Here is a 6904-nt window from a genome sequence, read left to right as displayed (position 1 = left end):
ATATTGTGAAAGATATTTTAGGACTATGATCCAATCCTAATTTGGACATCGTAAGATGGTTATGAAATTCATCATAACCATATAACCACACAGCTCTTAATACATATGCTCAGGTTAAAAGCATGACGATTTTTTTTTCTTTTTTTCTGTGTTTGTTTATTTTTCTTTAGCACACCGTGACCTCCTGACCTTTTCCTCAAACAAGACGTCGGAAAGACCTTACATCAGTCCTTAAAGCTCACGTTAATACCTACAAAGGTAACACCACCTTGACTTAGCAGCGGGGCTCAGCGTTGACACTGACAGAGCCTTTGTCTCCTTTCAGCGCTGTCAACCTTTGTCATGTCTCCTGCTGCCATTTCTCGCTACACAGTACTCCTTATTTTTTTACGCTCGGGCTCAGCATGAACTCAGCTTTCTGTTCTCTTATTTGAAGCTGGAGGTCTCTCTGCAGCGCTCTGCACACATTGCTGGCGGGCTGCCACGTTACGTCAACACAGGTGAACGCAGGAGGGCAAGAGAGAGCCACCACTACGGAGGAGAGAGCGGTGACATGAAAATCAGGTGTTGACGAAAAGTGTCAGGGGTAATCACCATTGTTTCTGAGCAAACAATCTCATCCTCTCTTTGAAATATAGAGGCTAACATGTCACAACTCATGAGCAGCAGCCTGCTGTTGTATATATAGTTTACATTCCTCTGACAAAGTTAGGTACAATGAGTCCAGTAAATGTTTTGACAGGGCTTTTGTTTTGGAGAAATGTGCTGTGCTTTGCAGTATGACAAATCTATTGACCCAGTGTTCTGATAACAAGAGAGCAACAGATAACACCACTTCCCAAACTATCAGATGATTAATTGAAAACGCAAAAGAAAATACAATAGTGCAGCGAGTCTCATTAACCGAAGAATGACCCATCATAACGAGCAATTAATGCAAACAACATCCAGCACTGATTGGCTGCCCAGCAAGGCTCCATGCATCACAGCACATGGAGACGAATATTTCGATGTGATGATTCACATTCATTGCCCATCATGAGGGCAGCCACATACTGAATGCACTTTGTGTGCAGATTGATAACTACACTGCTGTGAAAAAAATATCTGCCCCCTTCTTGATTTTTTACATATTTGTCGCTGTTAAATGTTTCCAATTATCAAAAAAAAAATTGATATTAAACAAAGTAACCAAAGAAGAAATACAAAATGCAGTTTTTAAATGATTATTTCAGTTATTAAGGGGGTGTGGGGGACCAATCCAAACATGACCCTGTGTTAAAAAAGCAATTTCCCCTCATGAATTAACTGTGATTAACCACATTTCTTTGGACAGCTGAGTTGGGAGTACTGCCAGATATGTTGACTCAACAAATCACTTACATAGAGCCTGACTGACAAATGAAGCAAATGAAAAGATCTCAAAAAGCAAGGCATCACACCACAATCTGAAGAAACAGCAGAGAAATAAAGTCATTGGCTGACAATGCAATAATTACATTACAAGACAGATGGTGTGTGCTACAGTAACCTTTTGCTGTGCCACCTTCCTTAAGGTTCCTTCTTCATAACAACATTAGAGGAAGTTTTTTTTTATAATAAGTCATCCGTCTGGACTCTGGAGTTAGGGATTAGACCTCAATGACTGACAGGTGTCCAGACACATAGACAGCTGTAGCAGGCGGGTGGATGTTAGGCCTCACCTTTGCTAATTAGAGCCACGGAACTGTCCATCATGTCTGTGCTGTTGGTCCTTTTTAATGAAACTATCTGACAAATAACATGGCTTTCTGTACAGTTCAGTACAGGCTACCTAATAAGTTTGTACTTGAGCTTTGGTGAGTAAAATTCTAGTGTTGTATTACGTAGCGCCAGTTAGCAAGTATGCGTCACTGTTGGCTACGGTTTATGAAACTTGCTAACCAAGCTTGCTAGTTGTTTGCTAACACATATTTAATTGTAGATATGTTGTATAGTTATATGTGTTATGTAAGATTTCATATTCCATGAAAACAAAACAAGCAAACACCCCCCCCCCAAAAAAATACTACTCTTTAACTCCTAACTGCGAGCAGTCAGGCTGGTAACATTGTAGCCTCCATTTCTATCTGTACATATTTCTAGAGTAGACTCAATGTTCCGATCGCTTTTGAGTCTCTCGACTTTGCTTTGTGCTCATATGTAAACAAAGTGACAGTGAATTTCACATCATGTTATGGAGTAATGCTAAACTAATATAACGAATAGTATAACAAGTTACTATCTCTGGGAGTAATTAAGTAATACATTGCGTCACTTTTAAGAAACGCAACAAGTAATGTGTTTAATACGTGAAGTTTTATTGAGTAAAAACCCAAAACACTCATAATACTGATTGGTGGAATTTTAAGGTCGTAAAACTGGATTTCAAAACTGAGCCTCACATTAAGTCGAAGTGACATGAATATTTAATAATGTGCAACACACCTTACTTTGAGTTAGTGAGACTTGGAATACACGTTTTAGAGAATTACTCATTTTTTTACGTTTAATATAGCTCCCAATTTGTGTCACTGATTGCTACGAAGCCCTAAAAACAGCATTTTAGTGATTCAGCCTTAAATTGTCTTTTGTTTATGCTGCAATTAGGTGTGCCTGGGGTTTGAGTGACAGAAAATAATGACTGAACTCATACAACTCAAACTTTATTTATACGGCACGAGCATAACAAGCCCTTTGTGGCCTTGCCAGTGATGATCTACAGCATTCAACACATCATTCCTCAGACTCCCACTGGAATCCATTATTTTGCCTTCCATTATTCTGGCAGGTACAGTGCTGAAAGTCTTCTTTCCCAGGCAAACAACAGAAAACCCACAAAGAACAACAACAACAAAATCATGTATTTGCTATTCTGTCTGTAGGTGAATATTCTGCAGCTCTGCAGAAATATATGTTTTTCTTTTGCCGACAGAGTATATTAACCGGGAGGCGTTTACATGTGACTCCTAAAAGATAAGAACATAAAACAGGGTTATCAGGCTGACTTGGGGTTAAAAATTGAATGCGTTAGATTGTTTAGATAACACCAAAACCTCAGCTGAAAGTTCTGTAGTGTTCTCATTAACAAATGCAAAAACCCATCAGCAGTTACTTATCAGACATCACCTAATCACAGCCAGTCACCAAAAAGATTTAACAGCACTGATTCCCCTGTGGAGAACAGTGTGTCATTGAACCAGTTAAGCTAATCTTCCCTCCTATCACACCTTTTCATGCCAAATAGAGGTGCTTAATTTCCCTTGTTGTTGTAGAAAATTTATTGCACATTAGTCTCATTTTATTTGAATTAAAACACTTCTTTCTAAGCCTCCGCCAGCAGACTCGTTCTGTTTGAGCAGTGAACTGGCCAGTATCTGACAATATGAGCGGGATAACTGCTGGAACAGAATAATTCTCTTTGCACAAACAAACAAGGCAACAAACTAAACAAAAAAAAAAAAAAAAAGGAGCCATGAATAAAGAAGACAAGGGCATATTTGTTCAGACGCTGGCATAATCTGAGCGTCTGGTTCTGTGTGATATGTGGTGATCCAGGAGACTAGCATATTTGTTTGTGTTGCCTTCTCATTTGCATTGAAATATGTGTGTTTCCTCCCTAAAGAACATCAGAGGACATCATTAAATGTTGAAAGGCGCCGACATAAATTAAACATTATCATTTCATGTTTCCTCATTTTGTAAACTTTCTGAGAGATTTCTTATCACAGCCCCGCATCTTAATTACACCCATGTACAAATCACTCGGGTATGTCTTTATTCTGTGAGGACCGAACACATAGAAGATGGAAGTAAAAGTCACAGAAATGTTGCCAACAGCAGATATCCATTAAGTACGCAATGAAGAAGGGGGCGAAAAAAAAGTGCCGTTAGAAACACATTTCAAGCAGCGTGGTGGCCTTTTTATCGCTAATGAAGAAGAAATCAAAAACCTGTCAGTGTCTGGGCAGGCTCTGGGGTTTTTCTCTGATTACTCTCTTCTGTTCTCTCAGGTGGAGAGGTGTGCATACCTGTGTCTCCGCCTATGGGCAGGGCTGCCCTTTGCACTCATCCACCTGCAGCACATAACCTCATTAAGACGGAGTATTTAACAACCAACTGTGGCTGTTACTCTTTGCTTCCATTACAGTTCAAAATTGGTTCAACGAGTTTAGTTCTTGTTTTTGTGCTTTTTGCTCAGTAATCCTCTTTCTTTGTCTGTTTTCTAGTTCCCTGTTTGGTGTCAGTTCCCTGGAGATCTCACTTGTGTTCCTTTGTGGAGTCAGGAGATCACATTCAGTCACTGTGGAAACAAGGACATACCTGTTAATGACCTGCCTGCCCAATCTCGCTGAACTTCTTTCATCTTCTCTAGATCCCAGCCACCGGTTACCTTTTCTTAGCTTCAGATTACAGTGCTAACAAGTAAGGCCTCTGAGCTTCTTAACTCCTTTTTCAGCTGGAGTTGCTAATGTGTCCCCCTCACCAATAACCGGTCTCCCTCTGCAGACCCGTCTTCCTCCTGTCTGAAATAGTTCCTGCCCAGTTGCTCACCTGTGTGTCATTCATTCCATTCGTTTGGTAGATAAGTGTTTTAAAGTTTTATTGGCTGAATCTGCTCCTTAAATTGCAGCAGCATCATGACAAAAGCATCCTTGAATGTTGCTTGACTGATGAAAGCCAGAAGTAATTTGTATAGGCTCACTGCATTTATCATGTTGGCTGTTCCTAAACACAGGCATGCCTTGGTGCCTGCTGTTTCTCAACCCCCAGCAGCATCCACCTTTAGGCTACAGGTGAATATTTATTCGGTGACATCCAGTTTCTATATGTAATATCTTTGAAACATTCAGCAAGATATAGTTCATTACTGTGCATAAATAAATAAAAATTGTTTTAAAAAAATAAACTCATCGGATTAGGAATAAAAATTGACTAATCAGCCTCAATCTTATCCTAAAGACCTCATAGTTCCATATCACCCCAATAGAGCACTTTGCTGTCAGTGGAACTAGCTCCCAGTTTGGATTTGGGAGACAGACCCTTTATAGTAGAATTCTTGCTTACGTACACGGCGTAGGCTGCTGGGGGCTTCCATTGATGCACTGAGCTATTTTTCATCGCTCACCTTTTTTAACTCACTGCATTTAATCAGTAGTTGTCATTCTCTGACTCTCTGCCGACATGTGTTTTTTGTCCTGTCTCTGTCCTCGCACTGTCTGATCTGCAGGTTTCTTCCTGTTTAAAGGGAGTTTTTCCTCCCCACTGTCGCACAGTGCTTCCTCACAGGGGGTTGTGGACTGTTGGAATTTTCCCTGTATTATTGTAGGGTCTAATGTGCTTTTCCAGCTTATGGTGGTCAGGTTACTGGATAACTGCAGAAAATATTAGTTACCTGGGTACTGGGTTTTGAGACCTTCCTTGAACTCTCAAGGGATTTCCTGGAAGTTCAATGACATTGTCAAATGTATTTCTTACACCAGACCAGAGCAACTGTGGAATCTCTCTGCTCAAAAAGGTGCCCTGTAGTTTTCAAGTTTGCATCTACACTTGTTTTAATTCAGACAATCATAACTGATGACTTGATATACAGCATAATGCATATCTAATGTCATTTAGGCCTTGCACAAAGACAGTTTATGTCAGCATATTAAACTACAGTCAAACTGTTTTCATTTTAATTCTACAACCTTTTCATTGGCAGGAAAAAAAGACTTTCAAGTAAAAATGTGAAAATAGCCAAGTGATAATTAATTATTTCAGGAAATCACAAACAAAAAGGAAAAAGCAGGGATTCCACGCAGAGGGTGGAATTAACGTTAATTTCTGTTCGTGCTCCACTGTGGACGTATCTTTATCAAATGGCAATGCAAAATGAGGAATCACCTCTAATTTGTGAGTTGGAATATTAAAAAGCCTTTGGGAAATGACATGAAATTCAATTCCTTGTGTACAGCTCATTTGAATATAAATCAAAGAAGGGGGATGTTGATGTCTGGCGCTTATGCCTCATCATTGTGCTACGGCAATTGTCCAACGAAAATTCAGCAAGTCAATTTATTTCCCTAATGAGAATATTGTGCAGTAGCACAGATAACAACATGCAACCCACAACAGCAACTATTTGTCATTTAAAGCATTACCAGAAACCCTGAGAAAATGTACAGAGATACACCTCACACAAATAAACTCTAATTTCCTTCCTGAAAATGTCATTCATGTTCAGTGTCAGGGAAGGGCATGGGAAGGGCTGAGGCACAGATAGAATGTGACACTAACGCTGCACCTCACAGTGTTTCATCCACAGAGCTGTCCTGCCTATTAGTCTTATGTGTGCTGGAGTTCTGATGCTGTGAGGATTTGACAGGCTCACTGCAGAACCTCAAATTAACTTAATTTGGGTTTAGATGTCATCCTCCAAAAAGCCGCCTTGCTTTTCCTTAGTTGTAACCTCTGACTGTCCCTCATCTTGATGCCTGGTCATTATAGAAACACAGTTTTTCCTCGAGCCAGGGAGGACTGAAGGCATTAATGAGCAAGCCGACTGGCGCAGACGGTGGCTTTTTAATTAGCAGCAAGACCACTTTCTAGCTCAGTGGTCTCCTCCATTTTCATAGCAAGAAATTATTTTTGGATACTTTAGCTCTCTTATGTTAGGCTGCCCATTAAAGTGTGAATGGCACAAATGACAGGGCGTGGTAATTGGAATCGTGCAGAATTACCACAGAGGTCTGGAGTAATTGTGTGTTTGAGTGGCATTTTGTGCTGCTACGTTTCTTCTTTTTCAGCCCAAGTCCAGAGATGAAGGAAATTTCATTTTACTCACATTGTATTCATATTTTAATTTTGGCAGGGAGTAAAGACGCGGCATGAAAGAACACAAATC

The 6904-nt window shown here is 40.0% G+C and overlaps 1 long non-coding RNA gene across 1 annotated transcript; it reads left to right on the top strand.

Moving 5' to 3' along the window:
* Window positions 1-1239: 1239 nt before the first annotated feature.
* On the top strand, window positions 1240-5046 carry LOC102075962 (uncharacterized). Its single transcript, XR_002061879.2, has 2 exons — window positions 1240-1838; window positions 4032-5046. It is a non-coding gene; the product is annotated as an uncharacterized LOC102075962 (long non-coding RNA).
* The last annotated feature ends 1858 nt before the right edge of the window (window positions 5047-6904 follow it).

Source organism: Oreochromis niloticus, linkage group LG7 (genome assembly GCF_001858045.2).
Source record: "Oreochromis niloticus isolate F11D_XX linkage group LG7, O_niloticus_UMD_NMBU, whole genome shotgun sequence".
Lineage (NCBI taxonomy): Eukaryota > Metazoa > Chordata > Actinopteri > Cichliformes > Cichlidae > Oreochromis > Oreochromis niloticus.
Note: the sequence above shows the minus strand (reverse complement) of the source record. Positions and strands in the feature narration are given on the sequence as shown.